The sequence below is a fragment of the Balaenoptera physalus genome (assembly GCF_965194825.1).
Source record: "Balaenoptera physalus genome assembly, chromosome: 1".
Taxonomy (NCBI): domain Eukaryota; kingdom Metazoa; phylum Chordata; class Mammalia; order Artiodactyla; family Balaenopteridae; genus Balaenoptera; species Balaenoptera physalus.
In genome coordinates, this window is record NC_138882.1 from 58,771,401 (window position 1) to 58,795,388 (window position 23,988).

General features: G+C 37.6%; 1 protein-coding gene and 1 long non-coding RNA gene across 2 annotated transcripts in view; one reads left to right on the top strand and one right to left on the bottom strand.

Annotated features, from left to right (window-relative positions):
• The window catches only part of RABGAP1L (RAB GTPase activating protein 1 like), a 786,837-nt gene that overhangs the window by 678,137 nt on the left and 84,712 nt on the right, over positions 1–23,988 (bottom strand). The gene's annotated exons all lie outside the window — the stretch shown is intronic.
• Positions 13,580–23,988, top strand: part of LOC309649531 — a 58,978-nt gene continuing 48,569 nt past the window's right edge. The window contains exon 1 of the long non-coding RNA XR_014257187.1: positions 13,580–17,467. This is a non-coding gene — a long non-coding RNA (uncharacterized lncRNA). The remainder of the gene's footprint in view (positions 17,468–23,988) is intronic.

Genomic DNA, 23,988 nt, shown 5'->3' on the forward strand with positions numbered 1-23,988 from the left:
CACACAATAGGTATTCTATTCGGTGTTGCTTCTTTCGCTCAGTGGAAATACTCTGAGATTCATCCTCGCTGTTCCTGTATCAATAGCCATTGCTTTTTAGTCTTCAGTCTCACTACATGCTTCCAGTTCCAGTATCCGCGTGAGCCATTGGGCTTCAGCATGTACTTGGCTTCAGCTCCCTCTAATACTCCATTTTTCTGTTTTCCTTTTTCTAGAACCTGGCAATTTCCCCTTTCTTGATTTCAAAATATTGAAATTGTCAACATATATTTTTTTCAATTTTTTACATTATTATCTAGCATGTTAATATTTTTGGAAATGTAGAGAGTCTTCGTCAGCCAACTTTTGACTTTGCCATTTTATTCTGAATTTGATTAATTTTTTAACAAATTTTTTTTAAAACTCCTTTTTAACAATATAAAGAAACTATTGAAAAGGAGCTCTATTTTTTAACAATGCAAAGAAAGTATACAAAGAGGGGAGCCTGCCTCTGTGTTGATGTGATGTCAGCCATTTTAGCAGAGTTCTTGCTCCCTGATGAACTCCTGACCCCAAGCATGCAAACATAGCTTTGGCAGTGACCCCAAGTTCCCTTGAAGTACTTGCCAGAGGACTAGAATTTAGATTTTGGACATATAAGAAATATTCCTTTTTTTTTTTTTTTTTTTGGCCATGTGGCACGTGGGATCCTAGTTCCCCAACCAGGGATTGAACCCGTGCCCTCTGCAGTGGAAGCATGGAGTCCTAAACACTGGACTGCCAGGGAAGTCCCAGAAATATTCCTTAAATACATGTGTTTTGTAATTATTCCTTAAATACATATGTTCTAAGCAACTTCAAAAATTACAAATACTTTCATGGGAAATCCACCCTCTCCACCACCTCCCACCCCTCCCCCAAGACATTCTTTTAGTCCCTTTTCTCTTTGCCACATTAAAAAATAAGCTGCAAATTTGAAAAACAGATTTATGTCAAAGTTCTATGAGAGTCTAACATTAAAGTAATTGAGAATTGTCAAATGACACTGTTGCTTTAGAATATATTAAAAGATTCCCAACACTTTCTTTAATACTTCTCCAATTTCAGGAAGATTCTCACTACTCTTTATACTTTGATTTGATGACAATAACAACCTCTAGTGGAAGATCATTTGTTTATGATATTTATACCTATATACATCATTGCTAATAATTTCAAACTTCATACCAAAGTTGAGGAGTATTTTTCATAAAAAGTATATTCTGTGATCATATTCATAATATCTGATTTCATAAGATAAATGGAGAATGAGTGATGTTCATTATGTTATTCTCTATGCCGTTTGGTATATTTAAGATGGCATAATAATTTTTAATTTAATTTCACTGTCACTTTGTGCTTTACTTTGGATACATACCCTTCAATCTCTTTTGTAGAACTAATATCTCTCTCTTCTGTATCCCCACAACACCTGGTACATACTTCCTTACACCACCTATAACACTTTCTTACCTTTAAATTTTTTCATGACTATCTATCTCCACTAGATTTTATCTCTTTGAAGACAAAAATCATGTCTTTTTTTTTCCCCTAGTACCCAAACATTTAGTAGATGTTTATTGTTTGAAAAATTGAAAATGCATTCATACATTTGTCTTGGAAATGCTTCTCTTCTCAATGAAACAGAGAACTTAAGTAATATAACAAATTACTGAGTTTCCTGATAATTTATCATAAATTACTTTCTTTGGTTGTAAGCGACAGAAATGTTCTCTGCATAGAGAAAGCAAGCATTTTTTAAAAATTGTATCAACAATACAATTAAGGATCTCTATCAATAATTCTAATTTATCAGCAATCAGTGCTTGACCTAGCTACTTTATTAGTAGAAGTATATTTGCCTCTATGCCAGTGACTCCTAACTTCTTGCCTCAACATTCATTTTCTCTTTCCACCTTAATAACAAAATCCCAAATTTATTCAAGATTAGAATGTGCATAGTTAAAAGATTACAATTCCTGGACTCCCTTGCAGCTATGTACTCTGGCAAAAGAGAAGTAACTGAGAAATTATCTTCAAAGAAAAGGAATGGGCTCCTCTCCTTTCATTCCTCCTGCTCCCCTGAACATAGATGTGGTGGTTGAATCTAGCAATCGTCTTGAACGAGAGTACAAATGCACACCATAGGAATGGTGAAGTAATGAACTCAGAGCAGTTTAGATGAACTGGAAGGAGTGATGAACTGATGACTTTGTAGAACCTCCAACCCTCCTGGAACACCGACTTCCAAACTTCATTTATACAGAATGAAACCTTGTATTTTTAATCCATTACTATTTTTTTATTTTTGGTTTTACTCACTGCAGCTGAACCTAAATCTAACCACTGCTACAATACTTAAACCTTATTTTAAGGTCATACTCCTTCATTGATTCACATGATTTTAGAATAGTTAAAATAGTTTCATAATACTGTAATTCCTTTAAAATTGAAATTCTTTATTTAGACCCATTACACCTAGGATAGCTGATACAGGAAGGTTGGATGAGAATTTCAGTAATTATTTTGTCTTAATAACCATGGCTAAAATGCATGTTTTATGTCGATTTGAGTTTGATATTCTTTTTACTGAAAGTACACTGAATTTTCTCTCTGCCTTAGGGAGGTTGAATTTTCTCATTCAAATTTTACATTTATTTTTCCATAAGGTTTGAATATTCTATATTCATTTATTTCAGGATTCTATTGTAGTGAGTGGTAAATAAAACTAATACAGGAATTGTAAATATTTTATTTTATAAATTTGGGTTTGCAGTGTTTATTTCCTCCTAAAACCTGAACCTGCGAGTTCTGAAAGGTTTCCACTAACCGTACAGTGGAAAATCTGTGTACTCATTACATTGAGATAGTGTGACTTGTGAGATATAGTCAAAACATAACTGTTCTCTTGAAATTAATTCAGAGGGGTGATTTTTACCCTCTGCCACTAAGAAGAAAATTCCAGCAAGTCTCATGACTTTTCTGCTCACTTATCTTACAATCACTTTAAATCACAAAATTCAGCCTCGATTTGACATTTAGAAAGGAAAGCCTTAGAGAAACGGAATGTGGTCAGCTGCTTCTCTCTTTCCTACTTGCTTTCTTCCCTACTCAGTAGCTGTTGTTACTGACCCTCTGGGTTGGAGTACAGGGAACGAATAGGGAAAAGGGAGCAGAAATGTCCCTTAATTGGCTGGCATTATAGTAAGATGACTTTGTATTCTTTGGGACTCACAGATGTTTAAAACTGATTATTTGTCTTCAGGAGTTCACATGCTTGACCAATCAAGCCACAGCTCCTCCAATAACTCCTGACACTGGGCATATATCCTATTCCTCTTGCTGCCACTTTTCCCTTATCCTCAGATTTCTTGGACATCCACACCATTCGGTTCTTTCTGTCAGAGCCCAACTGACGTTTTAGTCAGTTCTTCTTGGACAGGAGTCAAAAAGATCTCTGGACTGATTCTTTCTCCCTTGCGTGGCCCACATCTGCTCTGTGGGACGCTTTATGCATCCTTTGTCCTGACAAACTCTAAGAGAGCTTACTGGTCCCAGTACTATTGGGTATAGCTTCTCCAATAACAAAGAGCCTGCCAGGCCATCTCTTTCTGGCCATCTAGATTTTCCCGGGGCAGTGTTGGGGGGAGTCAGACCTCAGTCCTTTATTCTCCTTCCTTCCCACCACGGTTCTCTGAATAATCCTGTAAGATTCCACCCTCACTAGGCTGGAGGTGAAATGGCAAGCACCCTCTCCTCCTTTACCTTTGTGAGAGGGCTTAGGATGCACAGCATGGCTTTCTCTAAAGAACGCCTCTTCGCAAATGCAGTCTCACTATCCAGCTGTCTGACCCTTGTGGTTTTTAAGAACCATCTAATCAGTGGAAATTTGTTTGAAATTTCTGCTTGGTGGTCTGGTACTTCACTCTGAAAAACCACACCTGTTGCGTTGGAGTGCTTCAGTCACAATTTCCTATGCAACTTCCTGTTACATTTGTTACAGCTTCAGGATTCAAAGAGCCAGGTTTTTCAGATACTCGTTTAACCAAGAGAAAACTAGCATATTTTCCAAAAAATTATGATTTTAAAAAATAAAATCCTTTATTAGAACAACAGGAATATAAGCTGGTGATAATAATCACAAAGTGGTCACTTATATTCAAAGTAAAATTTGGTATTTTTCTCTCTGATCGGTAACTTATCAGTAGTTTCTCTGAATTCCTACATCCTCTTCCCCACTCTACCATGAATACTTTCAGAACTAAGAAACCTTCCTCTAACAAATCCTAAATTCTTCCTCTCAGAGTAAAAAAATCTTTCAGAATACATATTTGGTGGCCCTCTTTAAAATCAAACACCTCTTTAAGAATCAAAAGCCCTTCTTGATATATGTGTTGCTGCTTCTACATATTTTTTTTTCATTTTTTTTTTAATGTCTGAAACATTTATATTAACATATTTCCATACAAATAACCCAATGAAAGTTTAGTATTAGTTGTTTTGTTTGTTTGTTTTTTTATACTGCAGGTTCTTATTAGGCATCAATTTTATACACATCAGTGTATACATGTCAATCCCAATCGCCCAATTCAGCACACCACCATCCCCACCCCACCACAGTTTTCCCCCCTTGGTGTCCATATGTCCATTCTCTACATCTTGCTTCTACATATTTTAACTTTCTCTTATCTAAAGACTTTCCTTTTTTTCTAAGTGGATAAACAGAAAGAAGAAAAGAAAACGTGCAGGCATATAATAGACTTGTATCTCTGTATCTCTGGCATGATTACCTTATTACTTTTTTCTCTAACCAGCATAAAATATAATCACCATTACTCACTCCTAAAACTCTGCCTTTTGAGGGATATTACTTCAAAGACCTCCTCTTCTTTCTTAGTCAAAGCTTTCCATATATTGACTCGTGGTTTCTTATTTTATGTAATGGGTTGTAATCTATTTCCATCAATATTTAATTTAATGCTCAAAATGGACCAGATTTGCCCATGGAGACCTTTCAGGCTGGATTCTGTGATATACACCCCCGCCACCACCATCATTCCTGGAGCACTTTGCTTTCTGGCTCAGCAAGATGTTCCAAGCTTATCTTGCACTTTTGCTGCCCCAGTACTGGAATCAGCCAGTTCTCCAAGAAGCCTGGTTACAGTTGTGGAGAATGGTATTTAGAAGACAAAATCTGGGGAATAGATATGCTCAATTGTATTGGGGTGTTGTTACTCCCAGGCCCTTTCAGTGGGCAGAGCTAGGAAATATAGAGGTAAAAAACACATATACACTTTTAGATCTATATTTATTTTATATCTATTTATATCTGTCTATCTGTCTATCTATCATCTTTCTGGATATATAATCATGAATTCACACAAATACCTCCAATAATAATCCAACACCACAATGTTTATTCTAGTTTTCTTTTTTTTCCATCTGATAGTGGGAAACCTGGTTCCAACTTTTTAATGTATTTACTTATGTAATCAACTCCCTGTTAAGTAACAGATCTTCCAGAGTCACCACCACTCCCTTTTCTACATAGATATCCTCCTCACCCATTCAGGCTCTGACAACAACTCTTGTCTGCCCCTATGATATGAATGTCCTCCTCATACTGCTGAGGCTTTGACTCCTCATGCATGGCCAGTTTTCTGTGTGGATCCCTAATAGCCCATGTCAGGCTGCCCCTCTGCATGGGTACCCTCCTCGCTTCAATCAGTCTATGACTGTCCATACTCGGCAGTCCTCTAATATAGGCACCTCCTTTCACATATGGCCCCCAAACCCCTCTCTGAGCTCTCTGATTCTTCCCAACTCAGACCCAATGCCAGCCTTGCTCTATCCTACCTAATGGCTTTGGGAAGGAAAAGGAAGTAAAAGAAAGAGGAAAAGTCATATATATAGTTTGCAAAGCCACAAAACTGGTTAGATCTCCTAGGAAATGAGGACAGAGGAGAACTGAGCCTTGGGGGAACTCCAACTTTGACATTTACTTGTCAAAATAATGAGGAGGAACAAAAAAAGTACACTGTGAAGAAGGATCCAGAGATGGGGTAAAACCAGGAGAGAGAAGTTTCTTGGAAGCCAAAGTAGAATGTGTTGCAAAAAGGTCAACTGCATTGAATACTACTAAAAGGTGAAGCATAATGAAGAAGATTTTATCATTGGGTTTAGTGACATGGAGAGCAAAGGTATATTTGATGAGAGAATTACCAGTGAAATGGTGAGGGGAAAAAATGTAATTGGAGTAAATTCAAGATAGAATGAGAGTTAATGATATGGGACAGCACATATGAAAAATTCTTCTGAGTTTTTCTGTAAAGAGGAGTAAAGAAATGGGGGAGTGGCTAAAGGGGGTTGTGAGATCGAGAGGGTTTCTTTTATTAATTAAGAGATATTAAATATAGTTGTATGTTAGTGTTAATGATCCCACAGGGAGGGAAAAATTGATACAGGAAAGAGATGGGATAATTTTAAGAGCAAAGTTCTTGAATGGGCAAAAGGAGGTAGGACCCAGAGCACAAAGGAGAGTTTGGATTCAAACAGAAACAGGAACAGTTCAGCCTTCATAATAGGAGGGAAGGTGAAATGCAAGTAGGTGGGTGGAATTAGTGGTGAGAAGCTGTGAAAGTTCCCTTCTGACTGCTGCTTTTTTCTCAGAAATAAAAAGAAAGGTCATCAGCTGAGAGGGAGAAGGGAGGAAGATTCTTGAGGGGAATGGCGTCATCTGGAAGAATGGGAGAGACAAATGACTAGGGAAATGTAAAGAATGGCTGGGTAACACTGAGAATCCACTTGAAACTTGAGGCCATAATTTTAAAGTGAGTCCAGTCAGCATGATGACTTTTTTTCTCTAGCTGATTAGGTGCAGGCACTGAGGAGGTGGGAAGTTGTATTACAGCAGGCTTAGAGTTTTGCCAAGTAAATACCAAAGGAGAGAAGGGCAAGCGTGTTGAGGGTGTGAGCTATGACTGCTCACAGTACAAACCATCTCATGAAAGAGTTTAAAAAATATTAGCCATATAATGTTTAAAAATGCATTTTAGGGACTTCCCCGGCAGTCCAATGGCTAAGACTCCGCAATTCCAATGTTGGGGAGCAGGTTCGATCCCTGGTCAGGGAACTGAGATCCTGCATGCTGTGTGGCAAGACCAAAAAAAAAAAAAAAAAAAATTTTAATTAAAAATGCATTGTAATAAAAATTTAATAATTATAAAGTAGTTTCACCATAGTGACATATGTATATGTGTAGTGATAGATAAAATATTATCTTCTTAACCATAATTGCCAGTCACATTTGGAGTTAATATTGTTTCTGTGTGCAGGAATTATTGATACAAATACTAAATAAATTCAGAAATCAATATTACTGTCATCGTCAATATTTTCACTATACAACCATAAGCTCTATAATAAATGGCTATTGTTTCTTATCTCAGAACTGAACGCAGTTTAGGAAATTCTGGGCTAAATTTTTCCCTTTGCATCTAGGAGGCTATTAACCATTTTGACTCATCTCACCTCTGTTCTGTCTTGAGGCACCAACAGTTTAAATAGCTATTAGGTCAGTAATTTTATTATCTCACTCCAAATATAGTATAAGCCAATAGGAAAATCCATTGGTACTGACTTTGTGAGAATAGTTAGGTGTATATCACAGATGGCTCCACTTTTGACATCCAGATATGCCTTAGGCCTCAGTCCCTTTTAGAACTGCGTGCGTCAAGGTCTTTGTATATTCATTCATTGTATATCCTCTTACAAATACTTGAACAACTGCCTTGTGTTGGCTCAGTGGGGGGACAAAAAAATTAATATGCTATGCTTTCTACGCTCAAGAGGTTTCCTCAACAGTAGGCCAGATGAGACATACACACAAATAATTCTATAAAGTAGTTTATGATGAGTATTATATTGTTGATATAAATTGAATCTATAGTTACACAGAGTGACTGTTCATCCCAGGAATGAACGAAGAAGTCATTAAGGAAGACAGAGAGACATGGTATTTCAACTGGGACTTGAAGGATGGCAGAATTTTGAAAGACAGAGAATAGAATAAGAAAGTTTTCCAGGCAGAAGGCATGTCATGAACAAAGACATGGAGGTAAGAAGGGAAAAAATGGGTGGAAAGAATAACATTTTTTTTTTTTAAGATTTAGGGGTTTATTGTTTTTTGTTTATTTGTTTGTTTTTTGGCCACACCACGTGGCTTGCAGGATCTCAGTTCCCTGACCAGGGATTGAACCTGGGCCTCGACAGTGAAAGCACCAAATCCTAACCACTAGACCACCAGGGAACTCCCAAGAATAACATGTTTTAAATATCATTTGGCAGCAAGAGCAAAAATCCACTTGATAATGTTTAAAGCAGAATTTGTTTAAAAAGAAATTTCTCACAGATTCAAGAATGGGTAGCAAGTGTATCTGGGCCACACAAGTGTGTGGAACCAGGAACCAGAAAGTTAAGAACCAAGGTTATTCTTTCCTTCATTCCTATTTTTCATTATCTATTTCTTTTCTCTTTCTCTCCAGTCTGGTGTGTCAGTTTGGATCCTCCGAGAAGTAAACACCAGAACATGCACATAGGAAAAAGCCCACCCTAGCTCCTAGCACTAGTTCCCAATAACTTATCAGAGTCTCTGTGAACCATTTCCAATTTCCTGGTATGGAGAATTTGAATGATTCAGTTTGGGTCAAATAAAAAACGTCTCTATCGGGGCTTCCCTGGTGGCCCAGTGGTTGAGAATCTGCCTGCCAATGCAGGGGACACGGGTTCAAGCCCTGGTCTGGGAAGATCCCACATGCCGCGGAGCGACTGGGCCCGTGAGCCACAACTACTGAGCCTGCGCGTCTGGAGCCTGTGCTCCGCAACAAGAGAGGCCGCCATAGTGAGAGGCCCGCGCACCGCGATGAAGAATGGCCCCCACTTGCCGCAACTGGAGAAAGCCCTCACACAGAAACGAAGACCCAACATAGCCATAAATAAATAAATAAATAAATAAATAAAATATTAAAAAAAAAAAAAAAGTCTATTTTTAAAAATGCTCAAGTTGGAACAAGAAGATCTGGGAGTATGTGTACAATGCAGGGAATACAGCCAATATTTTATAATAACTATAAATGAAGTATAACCTTTAAAAATTTTGAATCGTTATATAATACACCTGTAACTTATAAGGTATTGTACATCAACTATACTTTAAAAAAAGATCTGGGTTTGAATTGCAGATCTGATATACATTGCCCATGTGATTTTCTTAGCTAATAGTTACTCTCTACATGTGTTGCTGCCTTGTCTGTTAAAGGAGGATTAATAATACTTTACAGGGCTATTATAAGAATTAAGCAATATAATAAATATGAAAACTCCTTGAAAATTGTAAAGTCTTATACAAAGCAAAAGCAAAAGGATTAAAGGAAGAAAAAGTAGTCCAGATTTGATAATCAGGGTTTGTTTCTTTTAATAGAGGAATGCATAATGAATCAGAGCAAAGAATAGGGAGTCAGAGAATCTGTTACGAAGCTATACAAATAATCGGTTTGGAAGGATGTGGTCCCAGCTCATGGCAGGGATGAAAGGCAGTGGTGGTAACTATACAATAGTAATAATAGTAATAGAATTGGGATAAAATAGTATTAGAACTAGGATAGTAATGGAATTAGATAAGAAAGGGGATGGAAAATAATTTTGAAATTTTATGCAATGTAAGCCAACCCATGCAGATTAACCCCTCTTTTGAGTACTCTTCCAGACTCTAGATAAATCTATGAAAAAGGGCAGAGACTACATTTCATTCAGGAATACTCTTCCAGAAAAAGAATTAGGCTCCTTGCATATGAAACTCTTAAGAAGGAAAGAAGATAGAATAATGTTAAAATGATACTTTTGAGCCAGAACTAGCCTCCATGGAGAGGGGGAATTTGTTTATGAGAAATATAAGTAGATGACCAAGTACGATATTTTTGACTGGTACCAAAAACTATCTTGCCCGATAATATATTCTCAACTGGTCAGGCTATGGTGGCTAATGTTTATGCTTTGAATTAAAGACACTGAAGGTTTCTGTTAACATGTACATATTATCTTGGAATAATTCAGCAAGGAGAAGTGGCTTGTTATAAGATACCAGCCGGGAAACCCACTAATAAAGAGGAAGATCTTTAAGGACACAAACCTTGTTGAAGAATATCACCTTAAAACTAATCAGTTTATCATAGTATCTGTCCTGACACCTAGAATGACCAGAAGGAAAAGCAAAGTAGGACTGGGGAATTTTGCTGCAGAGGCAGAGGATCACGAATGGGCTCAATCTGAGACTGACAACTTCTGAGAATTGTTGTAACTGTCGCAATTCATCTCCCCTTCTTCACCCCTGGCTGCTATGTGTAATATGAAGCAGAACATTGGGAAATACCCCAGGAGAATTGCATTTTAGGTTCTTCTAACAGTAGAGAAGACTAGAAAGATGGAGTTGTTGCATACTGAGATAGGGAAAATTTTAGGAGGAAATAGAAGGAGACAGAATCAGGAGTTCATTTTTGGATGCATAAAGTTCCAGGTGCCTATTAAATAGCCAAATACAGATGTCAAGTAGGCACTTAGATATACAAAGTTGGATTTATGAGACTGAAGTTCAGGAGAGAAGCCTGAAACAGCTATATAAATTTGGGATTGCCAGTATATAGGGACAATATTTAAAGCCATAGGCTAAAAGAGATCACCACAAGAGGGAATAGAAATGGAGAAGAGAAAAGAACCAAGGACTGATCCCTAGAGCAGTTTAACATTTAGAGGCTGAAGAGATAAAGACGAACTCGAAAAGGAAACTGCAGATGAGTGGCTGGTGGAGTAGAAGGGAAATCAGATTAAGGGTGGGTGTACAGGGAGCCAAATGAAGATAGTGTTTCAAGGAGAAAGGAATGATCAGCTGGTACTGAATGCTGCTGATAGGGTCAAGAAGATAAGAAGTGAGCAATTCAGTATCAATCCTGAGTTTCAAGGAAATGAAGACAACTACGATTTTTTTTGTTTGTCTGTTTGCTTTTAAAATCACAGTGATAGAGGTGATGATTTCTTACTGCCTTTTAGGTGAACATATGGTACTATCTTAAGAAGATTATAGTCAGAATACTCATTGAATTTACTATAGTTCCCCCAAATAGTCACATTTACTGAGTTCCTTTTATGAAGAAGACCCTGCGCTAGCTGTTAGAGAAACAAAGATGAGTAAGATATGGGTCCTGACTTGGAAAATCATTGCCAAAAAAGAAAAAGGAAAAAAATCATTACCACCATATTCTGAATGCATACTATGTGCTCAGCCCTAGGTAAGGCACTTTACAAATGCTATCTCATTTAATAACAACAACAACCCTATGAGCCAGGTAGGTTTTATAATCATTTTTAAAATGAGGAAACGGAGGCACAATCAGGTTAAATAATTTGACTAAGTTACTCAAGCACTAACAGTAAGAATAGGAAGTGTGTGTGTGTGTGTGTGTGTGTGTGTAAGACTTAAAACAACCATTTCTTTAACTCACGGTTTTATGGCTCAGCAATCTGGGCTGGGATTACACGTGTAGCTCTTCTGGTTCAGTTTGACTCATTCACACGTCTGCAGTCAAGAGCCTGGCAGCTAAAAGGTCCTGCTTCTGGGGCTTAGCAAGCTGTCAGCTGGGCGGGTGGCGGTGGGGGGCTGAGCCATATGTCTCTCATCCTCTGGCAGACTAGCCTGGGCTCAGCCCATGGACTGTCAAGGTTGTAAGAATGAAAGTAGAGGCATGCAAGGGCTCTTAAGGCCTAGGCTAAGAACTGGCACAAAATATTACTTCTACCACATTGTACTGGTCACAGTAAATCACAAGGCCCACATTCAAGGTGTAGGGAACTTGCTCAATAAATATGTCCACAACATCTTGCATTTAGTGGGTGCTCAGTAAATGCTTATCAAACAAATGAAAATAAAAATTTCAGTCTTAAAGTATATAGACTCCATTCAGTGTAATCAATTGATAAATTTTTTTCCTCATCTGCAGGTGGCCGGAAGCCTCAACCCATCCATTCTTACCTTTGCTTTCAGAATAGCAAATGAGGATCTAGGAAGGAGGAGTAAGAGGCAGCTCCACTTAAAGTCACAGTGAGGAATCTCAGCTGGCCCAAAAAAAGTTCCTCTAAAGAGATCCAGGGCATCATCAGAAGGCTAGGCCAGGTACCTGGCCCAAGCCTGGCTACCTGAATTGAAAGCCACATGCCTTACCCTTCACCTATGGGGAAGAAGGACTTTTAAGCCTTTGTGAGGGCATGGAGACAGCCTCCTTTAACTCTTTTTCCTCCAAAATTTAATAGCTTTATTAAGATTGAAATGATGTAGAATGAATTGTACATATTTAAAGTGTACAATTTGATACCTCTTGGCATATGTATATATGAAACTATTACCTGTTAAACTATTACCATGATCAAAATAATGAACATATCCATCACCCCAAATTTTCTTTTTTTTTATATATATATATATTTTTAATAATTTTATTTATTTATTTTTGGCTGTGTTGGGTCTTCGTTGCTGTGTGCAGGCTTTCTCTAGTTGTGGCGAACAGGGGCTAGGCTACCCTTCTTTGAGGTGCACGGGCTTCTCATTGCGGTGGCTTCTCTTGTTGAGGAGCACGGGCTCTTGGTGCGCAGCCTTCAGTAGTTGTGGCATGCGGGCTCAGTAGTTGTGGCTCACGGCCTCTAGAGGGCAGGCTCAGTAGTTGTGGCGCACGGGCTTGGTTGCTCCCTGGCATGTAGGATTTTCCTGGACCAGGGCTCGAACCCATGTCCCCTGCATTGGCAGGCGGATTCTTAACCACTGCGTCACCAGGGAAGCCCCACCCTAAATTTTCTCACTGTCGCGTTTTAAGCCCTCCCTCCTGCCTCTCCCTGTCCACCTCTGCCCTAATCAACCTCTAATTTGCTTTCGGTCATATAGGATTAGTTTGTATTTTCTAGCATTTTATTTAATTCTGCTCTGGAAATTGACGTTTGTCCTTGGGAGATCAATGTGTGTATGTGTGCCTTATCTGATGATTGTCTCCTAAATCCTTAGAATACCAAAGTTCTTTCTAGATCCTAAACGATGCAGCTGGACTTAGAGTAGAAAGTGCACCCAAAACCCCCATGCCTTTTCCATGGTATTATTCTAGATTGAAACATGCAAGGTGGGGAAATGTGCTGCTAGGAGATACTCAGATCCACAGACTATCAGGAAGGGGAAGGAGGCTGTGGGCTATAATCTATGATTCAAACAATCCATTAGCAGCAGAAAAATGAAGAGTATTTTCTAATTGGACAGAGAATGCCCTTCTCAGCAGCAGAGAGCATGTGGGTGAATCCATAATAGATGTGGTGCAACACCTCTTACCCTTCATTTTCCCAAATATACCAAGGAAGGCGATTCTAATGAGTGGGTGAGGGAAATCTGAGGTTTGGGTTGTGCCCTGCAGAGGGAAGAATAGAGAGCTCTGGGAGCACATATGAGCGACATCTAAGGAAGGAAGGCTCTGAAGGAATCTGAGCTGCATTTTGGATTAATAACATTTTCCATAAACTGTCTAGCAAAACCAATAGAAATCCTGATGAGCAGAGTTTTTAGGGAACTGATGCATAGATAGGTGAATATATTTCCCCAAAGAAAATATGAAGCATATGGTCTGACATCTGATTTGGCAATACGACAGAATATTTGAAATTGGGACTCTCCAGAAAAAGAGAGCATATGGTCACTCTAAGCGTAGGGTGTAGTTTGGGAGAAGGCTCTAAGGTGTGAGAGGAATAAGCCAAAGAAAGGGTGACTGACAGCACTGAGATTAAGCAAATGTCTAATGTCATCAACATTGATTGCAGAGAGTTAAAAATAGAGCTAACATATAGAAGCCAACTAAGATTCCCTGAAGAGTTTCTCGCCCATTCTCCTCTCTCTGGTGTGACAGATATTAACAGCAGCCAGCAACGCCTACCAGGTAGGCTTTAGAAGTGGGTGATGATAGATTTTGAGGCAATAGTGGACGTGAGGGTCAGCAAAATCAGTGAAGTAGTTGGGGAAACAGGCAGCAAATACTGCTGCAAAGATACTGATTATACTTCCTCTAAACTCCCACCTTATGACAAATACCAGCATTGTAACTATTTTATTTAACAGTTTATATGGTCCTCAAATAGAAGAAAAAGACAAAAGATGTTCTTCCTTTCTGAAAGGGAGACAATACTTTTAACCTAAAGAGAAAATGGATTAGGTTAATTGCATTTTGGTACTACCTGCTTGACTTCTTCCTATACAAGGTATAAACTCCTAAGGGCCTGTATTTAAAGTAGTGTACTTCATAGGATAAGAGAAAATAAATTTTAAAAATCTAAGGACTTGAGAAGGGAATAAAAGAGTGAAAGTCAACTAGAAACCTACTTCAGGGAGGAAGTAATTTGTGAAAATCAAATAACTGGGTGATGGTGACAAAAGAAATAATGACAGTTCTTGGAGCGGATGATACATTTTCAGAATTTGAGTTTACTTCTTTGCATTTCATGACAGAATGAAGTGATTAATATCATACATTCACGTTGAGGAAAATGGGCATCTTGATAGGAGCAGATAGTTTTAAAAAGAAGAAATGAGATAATTTGTTTATCAAATTAACAAAAATTTTTAAAAATGATAGTGCTCAGGGACATCCCTGGTGGCACAGTGGTTAAGAATCCGCCTGCCAATGCAGGGGACACAGGTTCAAGCCCTGGTCTGGGAAGATCCCACGTGCCGCGGAGCAACTAAGCCCGTGCGCTACAACTACTGAGCCCGCGCGCCTGGAGCCTGTGCTCAGCAACAAGAGAAGCCACCGCAATGAGAAGCCCGCATACTGCAACAAAGAGTAGCCCCTGCTTGCCGCAACTAGAGAAAGCCTGCACGCAGCAACGAAGACCCAACACAGCCAAAAATAAATAAATAAAAATTTTTAAAAATGATAATGCTCAGTGTTGTTGAGGGTAGAAGTATGTAGTCTCACAGATGACTAGGGGGAGCATAAAAGCCAGGACTTTTCTGGGAAGCACTTTGGAAAAATATAAGAAAAATCTCAAAAATGAGCAGAGCATCTGATATAAAAATTCTACTTCTAATATTTATTTTTGGGAAATAATCAGAAAAATGTTCAAGGATAGATATATAATTTTAATAGTATTGTTTACAAAGCTGAAAATGTCCAAGAGTTAATTAATGAATGTGATGATACCTCTATACATTGTAAAATGTGCAGTCATTTAAAATATCTATATGCATATACATGGGAAGAAATTCATAATAATAAAGTAGGTTCTGAAATAGTATGTATAGTTTGACCTCTCAAATTTTAAAAAATTCTATAGCTGTAGACATGAATGCTTACAAAAAAAGAAAAATACCAAAATGTTCTCAGTGACAGAATTATAGATGCCTATTCTATTTGTCTTCTTGTATCTTCTATTTTTCTTTAATAAAGATGTACTGTTTATGTAATAACATTTTAATTGAAGTATAATTGATATACAATATCATATTACTTTCAGGTGTACAAAATAGTAATTATATATATTCATATATATTGAAATGGTCACTATGATAAGTCTGAAAAATATGGAATGCTTCACAAATTTACATGTCATCCTCACACAGGGGCCATGCTAATCTTCTCTGTATCATTCCAATTTTAGTATATATGCTGTCAAAGTAAGCACTATAATAACATTTTAATGACCATTTTATGAACAGGAGTATCCTCACTGAAGGTTTTCTCTCCAAAGGATGAAAAATCAGAGTGCAGGTGTATGATGTCCTGAAGGTGAAGCTGAATGAGAAGTGCATATGTTCAGGAGGGATGTCTAACTAACAGGAGAAACGACAAAGAACTTTTATATATGCTCCATAAATGAATAAATGAGCAGAGATATTTTTAGGTCACCATTTGCTTCTATTTTGGGAGGCTTTAAAAATTCTTCATCTGGAGAAATAAGCATTCATAAATTTGGGGGTACGGGATGAGATGGAGTGGGGAAATTCAAATATTTTCTGTCAGCAACTTTACTTCTGTCAGTGTTTGTTTATCTCATCACCAAGGGAAAATGGTTCACAATAGTCTCGACCATCAGAAACATCTCAGGATTTCAAAAATACAGTAAGAATAATCATTATTGATGCCTTTGCAGCACTTTTCAAAATGTTAAAAAAAAAATCACTAACATCAAATAGTGTCTGTAATAACCCTATGAGCCAAATCAAATCAATATGATTCATAGGGTCATCATGAAATGCAGGTTTCCAAACTGCTGACACACAAAAGTGTCTGTTTCGGTCAAGGTTCTTGGTAGCAGTAATAGAGACCAGCTCTCACCGATTTCAGCAGATCAATAGTGGATTAAAAGGACATTGGGTAGCATATACAGTGGAGAAAAGACAGCCTCTTCAATAAGTGGTGCTGGGAAAACTGGACAGGTACATGTAAAAGTATGAAATTAGAACACTCCCTAACACCATACACAAAAATAAACTCAAAATGGATTAAAGACCTAAATGCAAGGCCAGACACTATCAAACTCTTAGAGGAAAACATAGGCAGAACACTCTATGACATAAATCACAGCAAGATCTTTTTTGATCCACCTCCTAGACTAATGGAAATAAAAACAAAAATAAACAAATGGGACATAATGAAACTTAAAAGCTTTTGCACAGCAAAGGAAACCATAAACAAGACCAAAAGACAACCCTCAGAATGGGAGAAAATATTTGCAAATGAAGCAACTGACAAAGGATTAATCTCCAAGATTTACAAGCAGCTCATGCAGCTCAATAACAAAAAAACAAACAACCCAGTCCAAAAATGGGCAGAAGACCTAAACAGACATTTCTCCAAAGAAGATATACAGATTGCCAACAAACACATGAAAGAATGCTCAACATCATTAATCATTAGAGAAATGCAAATCAAAACTACAATGATATATCATGTCACACCGGTCAGAATGGCCATCATCAAAAAATCTAGAAACAATAAATGCTGGAGAGGGTGTGGAGAAAAGGGAACACTCTTGCACCGTTGGTGGGAATGTAAATTGATACAGCCACTATGGAGAACAGTATGGAGGTTCCTTAAAAAACTAAAAATAGAACTACCATACGACCCAGCAATCCCACTACTGGGCATATACCCTGAGAAAACCATAATTCAAAAAGAGTCATGTACCAAAATGTTCATTGCAGCTCTATTTACAATAGCCAGGACATGGAAGCAACCTAAGTGTCCATCATCGGATGAATGGATAAAGATGTGGCACATATATACAATGGAATATTACTCAGCCATGAAAAGAAACGAAATGGAGTTATTTGTAGTGAGGTGGATGGAGTTAGAGTCTGTCATACAGAGTGAAGTAAGTCAGAAAGAGAAAAACCAATACAGTATGCTAACACATATATATGGAATCTAAGGGAAAAAAAAAAAAGGTCATGAAGAACCTAGTGACAAGACGGGAATAAAGACACAGACCTACTAGAGAATGGACTTGAGGATATGGGGAGGGGGAAGGGTAAGATGTGACAAAGAGAGAGAGTGGTATGGACATATATACACTACCAAACGTAAAATAGATAGCTAGTGGGAAGCAACCGCATAGCACAGGGAGATCAGCTCTGTGCTTTGTGACCACCTAGAGGTGTGGGATAGGGAGGGCGGGAGGGAGGGAGATGCAAGAGGGAAGAAATATGGGAACATATGTATATGTATAACTGATTCACTTTGTTATAAAGCAGAAACTAACACACCATTGTAAAGCAATTATACTCCAATAAAGACGTTAAAAAAAAAAAGGACATTGGGTTATACTTCCATAATCTTTAAAAATGATATTGGGTGGCTTACAGAATTGCTGGGAGGGCTTGAAAAACTAGGCTTGAAGCTAAGCAGGAGGAATAAACCACCCACAGAACTGACCTGACGAGGAAGTTGGCTAGAATAACCAACCGTCCTGGTTTTCCTGGGGCTGAATGGTTTCCAGAGATTCAGAGTTTTCCATGCTAAAACTGGGTAAGTGCTAGGCAAACTGTGAAAAGATGGTCTCCCCCTACCCACCCCCCCAACCCCCCACCGCAGCCAGCACCACGGACATCAGGCGCTAGACCACACAGTCTGCCCTTTGGCCACCTCTACATTGGAAACTGTAGATTGCAGAAATGTTTCCTGTCAGTAGGTTAAGAGAGAGAGAGAGAGAGAGAGAGAGAGAGAGACTGTTGCTTGTATCTTCAGGGCTGAGTCAAAAGTCCAGCAGATGTCTGATTGAAAAGCCTAGGTCACATGCCTTCACCTCAGCTGCAAGGGAGGGAGAGAAAGTGATTATCTGACATCTTCCACTTCCATTATGGGAGGTATCTTTGCTCACCACCAAGATTTACATGGTGAGGAATTCTCTAAATATAGGAAAGCAGTTTAGGTGGCCCAAATAATGACCAATTTCCACTACAGAATCCAAATTATTTTTAATTCTCTAATATTATTTATTTAAGAACACCAAGGCAACCGTTTGGTATATAGTAGTTTCTTTGATTTAAAATTAAGCTTTAAAAGTCAGATTAACAGCATGTTACTGTAATACCATCTTAACTACTTGGCCACAAAATAGTTTACGCCTGTGATAACTTTTACAACTATGTGACAAACATAATCCTATATTTAGGTTGTAAAAAATTTAATCCTTCTGACTTTTGTCCACCACAATGGACGGTTCCCTTTCCGTTATTTACCCAGGAAAATTTTTTTCTCTCTTTTGTTTTTAATATTTCTAGAGGAGACAAGTGTTTGCCAAGAAGAAATGGATTTGAATGGAAACATTTTATCGAGGACAAACCTTAAGAAGAGTAATGGACAATGAGTTCTGCACAACCCTTTGGCCTTCACTCTTACGTTTACTGTGATCAAGTGATTTGAGCAAAGGATTTCAAGTCAGTGCTCATGTATTTTTTGTAGCTTTTCATTTCTCTTACAGAATGACCTGGAACAAACCCATTGAGATTTTTTTGTCTTGTCTTCATATACTGAACTATAAAATGGGAATGCCTGTACTTAATCAAAGATACAGTTTCTACTGAGAGTAAACAACAAAACAATGGACCAAGAATTCTGGTCCTGCCTTTCATGGTGTAATTGTGCAGTCTTGAGGGTATCACTTAAATTCTCATGTGTCAGTTTCCCCAATCTATAAATGATAATAATACCTGCACTATCTATTTCAAAATATATATGAGAAAAAGCATTTTTTAAAGTATAGAACAGTGTTAAGTATAGCAAAGTGTTATTATTGAATTACTCTTGCAGCATTTAGTGCTAAAAATGCAGAGTGCTTCCTTTGATTTTTATCTAGGAGACATATCTCTGAAAATCAATTTAAAATTATAGAAGCTAATAGATAAGTCCTTTTTCGTTTGTGGTTATCTTCTGCATGGCAGATTTTTTTTTTTATAAATGTATTTATTTTATTTATTTATTTTTGCCTGCGTTGGGTCTTCGTCGCTGCTCGTGGGCTTTCTCTAGTTGCAGCGAGCGGGCGCTACTCTTCATGGCGGTGCGCGGGCTTCTCACTGCAGTGGCTTCTCTTGTTGCAGAGCACGGGCTCTAGGCGCGCGGGCTTCAGTAGTTGTGGCGCATGGGTTTAGTTGCTCCGTGGCATGTGGGATCTTCCCGGACCAGGGCTCGAACTCGTGTCCCCCGCATTGGCAGGCAGATTCTCAACCACTGTGCCACCAGGGAAGCCCTGCATGGCAGATTTTTAAGTGGTAATTATTAATGCAGTTTTCTTACACTTACTCTTTCCTAAATGCCATTCTTTCAAACGTTTTCTGAATTATATTTATAGTCCCTGAAGTCCTGGGGATGCTCTTCTGTGGGTTTTTTTTTTTTTTTTAACCTAAGATGTCCAAGGTAAGATTGTATACAGGAAACAACCATTAATACAGGAAACAGAAAGTAGTAGAATTGTTCTACTTAAAATAACTGCCCCCTAATGGAGGTATAGAATATAAGCTCCATTTATAATGAGAGGGAACAAATGGAGAGGAGGAGAATCTGTTGAAAGAGATTTGCTTGACAAATATACCATATCTACTTTGTGAAATTACCAAGCACCTAAGGACTAGAAAAGTACTCACATACCCCCTATGAAGAGCCTCCTTTGTTTCCTTGATCTCTGGCCCTTTAAATAGTGTCTGGATAATCTCATATTAACTCTCTGGAGCTGTTAATTTATAGATTAAAAACTGCTGATGTAGGACAGCCATGTGATTAATCAAGATACCAGAAATACAAGCAAGCAGGCAAGATACTTATTTTGGCAGCTTCATAATTGGGACTCTTCAGTAGGAAAAAATATCTCAATCCCACTCCTTTATGAAAGTTCTTTCTATATCTCAGTCTTCACTGTCTAAACCTAAATAGAATTCCTTTCTATTTTTAATCCCCTTTCAACAAAATGAAAGCTGAATTTACACACCAGTTTTTGTCTTTTATCCATCAACACTTTAGTTGAAGAGAAACTACACTGCCTGTTAATCTCAAGTGGGATAAACCCTTCTGACTTTTCCCTCACACCTACTCTAAGTGTGTTTATCACAAAAGTTTGGCTTAGGCAAATAGTTTGATTTGCAGAGATGGTACTGCCTATTTCTCTGGGTGACCTTGAGCAACCTCTCAGATTCTTTTCCTAGAGAATGTGATATTGTTAATAAAGAACTATGTGATCTGTCTTGCCCATAATAATTTTTTTGTTGGTTGATTTCTTGATTGCAATGCAGAACTTAGATTCACAGTACTGAAAATAATAGATCTATTTGTAAAGTTAAACATTCAACTCAGGATTGTTTATAACTAAGAATATGAAGGAATTTGACGTAGTTCTTCATGAGACTAAAACATGCAAAATCCTACACATTAATACAAGTAAAATGCAAATAATCCCACACTATGTCCTGAGGGAACTATAAAAATGTATAAGAAATAATCCCTGATCTCAGGGATATTACAGCCTAGTAATGACTTGGTACAACAACTTCTGACACATTTTAAAAGATTCAGTGCAATTGAGAGTACTCACCATGTACAAGACATGGTAAAAAAAAAAAAAAATTACTATTGCAGCGTCCTAAATAATATCTCTGAAATGCTGTGATTATCAATTAATGTTTTGTACTTGTTTTTAAAAAAGTCAACAAGTTTTACAAGATATTTAAAACAAAGAAGAGTCCTCAGTCCTTCCACTGTTTCCCAAGAAAATGACTTTCAACTGTAGGTGATTTTCTTCATATGTACCTCCATACTTTAAATAACATGCTTGTATCGCTATATCATGTTCTTTCAGTTGTAGGTATTCTCTGTTGTCTTCCCTCACTCCATCACAATTAAACACATACACACACAGTCAGTTCCCATTCCTCATCATCACAATATATTGACTAGATAAGTGTATAGTGTTTATATTATTATGAGTATATATGTTTTCAGAACAGTAGTCAACTATGATCATTTTTGCAAAATGTTTTGCTTTCTCTGGAGTTAATAATTTCCATTTAAGTTTAGTTAATTTTCTAATCCTTAATTCAGTCAAACTGTCAGGTGTTTAAATCTATTAATGTATACTATTAATTTCATTTTCCTAAATATTTCTGTCCGAGGGCCTCTGACCTACTCCAGCTTGGACTTGTTGCATAACTATCATCCTAGGGTCTCCCTTGACAAACATCTTGGAGATTCCTTTCACTTCTCTCCTACAACAGATGTCCTGTTTTGATGGAACACAACCTTCATTAAGTTCATGAGAAAGGATATATATAAGGGAAACAAATTTTTTGAGACCTTGCATGTCTGAAAACGTCTTTTTTTTCCCCCTCTACTTGCATACTGAGTATAGAATTCTAGGTTGGAAATAATTTTCCTTCATGATTGTGAGGCCATTTCACCATTGCTTTCTGCCTTCTAGTATTGCTTCTGAAAAAGCAAAAGACATTCTGATTCTTGATCGTTTGTATGAGACCTCCCTTTTTTTTTTTTTTTTGGAAGTTTATAGGATCTTCTCTTTGTCTCCAGTGTAAATTCATGGTCATGTGCCTGGGTATGATCTTTTTTCATCCCTGGTCATATGTACTCAGTGAGATCTTTCAATCTGAAAACTCATGAGCTTCAGTTCTGGGAAATCTTTGTAAATCATCTTAATTCCTTCCCAATTGTTTTCTTATTTCGCTCTGTCTGGAACTCCTATTATTCAGTTGTTGGACCTCTTGGACTTGTTTTCTGGAATTTTTTTTTTTCCTTCTAATTTCCTAGCTCTTGCTCTTTTTGCTCTACTCTCTGAAAGATTTCCTCAACTGGATCTTGCAAGCTTTCTGTTGAAATTTTCATTTATGCTACCATGATTTTCATTCCAAAGAATAATTTTTGCTGAGTATTATTTTTATGTAGCATCTTGTTTCATAAATGTAATATCTTCTCTTGTATTTAAGTTTTTTCCTCCTTGCCTAGTTGCTATCTCCTCAAACTTTCTTTCTTGTATTTATTCATTTTGGTTTTTATCTTTCTATTATATGATTTCTTCAACTTTCTGGTACTCAATTGCTTTTTTGCTCATATTTAAGAGTAGGACACTAAAAGCTGATTAAAAGCTTTGAACATGTCAACTCTGAGTTCTAGTGTGAAATGATATGGTTGATTTGTTTGTTAAGGAATCCCTGAATTGTTATCTTTAGCTTTATTTATGTCCTGGTCTGATCCCCAGAGAAGGATCTTCCAATCTCCTGCCTAGAAGGTCTAGGCCTGACTGCCAGTATTTTGGAGTCAACTGTGGTAAGAGGACTTAGGCCTCACACACTCACATTCTCCCATGTTTGGTACAGTACTCCACATTCAACTGTGACTGATGACCCTCAGATCAGAGACCCTCTACAAAGAAAAAGTCTCTAGTCTTTTGTGGGAGGCAGGGAGTAGATAATCAATCAGCAGCATAGAGTGAGAGATAAAATTTAGCTATCTGTTTCTTCATTATCTTTCAACTAATATTCCTTTTTTAACATTCTCCCTACTTTTATTTCTATTTCCAGAGGAACCTGGTCCTGCTAATTCCTGGTTTTTTAAGCATTTCTGCAATGCAAATCAGTTTAGTTCTTGGCTTTCCCCCTGCTAGTTTAGGAGTCCGTTTTCACTGGACTCCTCTCAGTAACCACCAACCTATCCACTTCATAGCATACGAAATGTCATTAATTTTGTTTATTCTCCTGTTTTCTAGCTTGTCAGTTTATGGCCTTAAATTTTTTTTTAACTAAGTTTTAGTGAAGTTTCAGGAGGGAGCAAAATTAGATGCATATGCAAAAGGGTTCTCCCTTTTACTGAGAACTCCCCATTTATTTTTTTGCTGGGAGACTAGTGAATCAAAGGAATTTAATCCAAACCAAAATCATGAGAGAGACACCAACAAAGGCTAACGTAGCTCTCCTCTTGTTCCAGTAGGCCGATATGAAGAGAAAAAAATGGCATGTTGCTCCACACAAAAAAAGAAAGCCCATTAAAATATGGGTAGGGTGAAGCATTACTAATCAGACATATTTCCTCCCACAACATTGATTTAGACTGTACTATTAGTAAGAATTAATGCCTGCTTTTTAATTAAAATACTTTATTTTTAGAACAGTTTTAAGTTTACAGAAAAATTGTACAGAAAATACAGAGAGTTCCCAAATACCCGCCTCTCTATCCCCGTACAGTTTCTCCTATTATTAACATCTTGCATTAGTGGAGTACATTGTTACAATTGATGAACCAATATCGATGCACTATTAAAGTCTGTGGTTTCCTTTAGGGTTCATTCTTTGTGTTGTACAGTTGTTGGGGTTTTTTTTGGTTTTGAAAAATGCATAGTGTCATA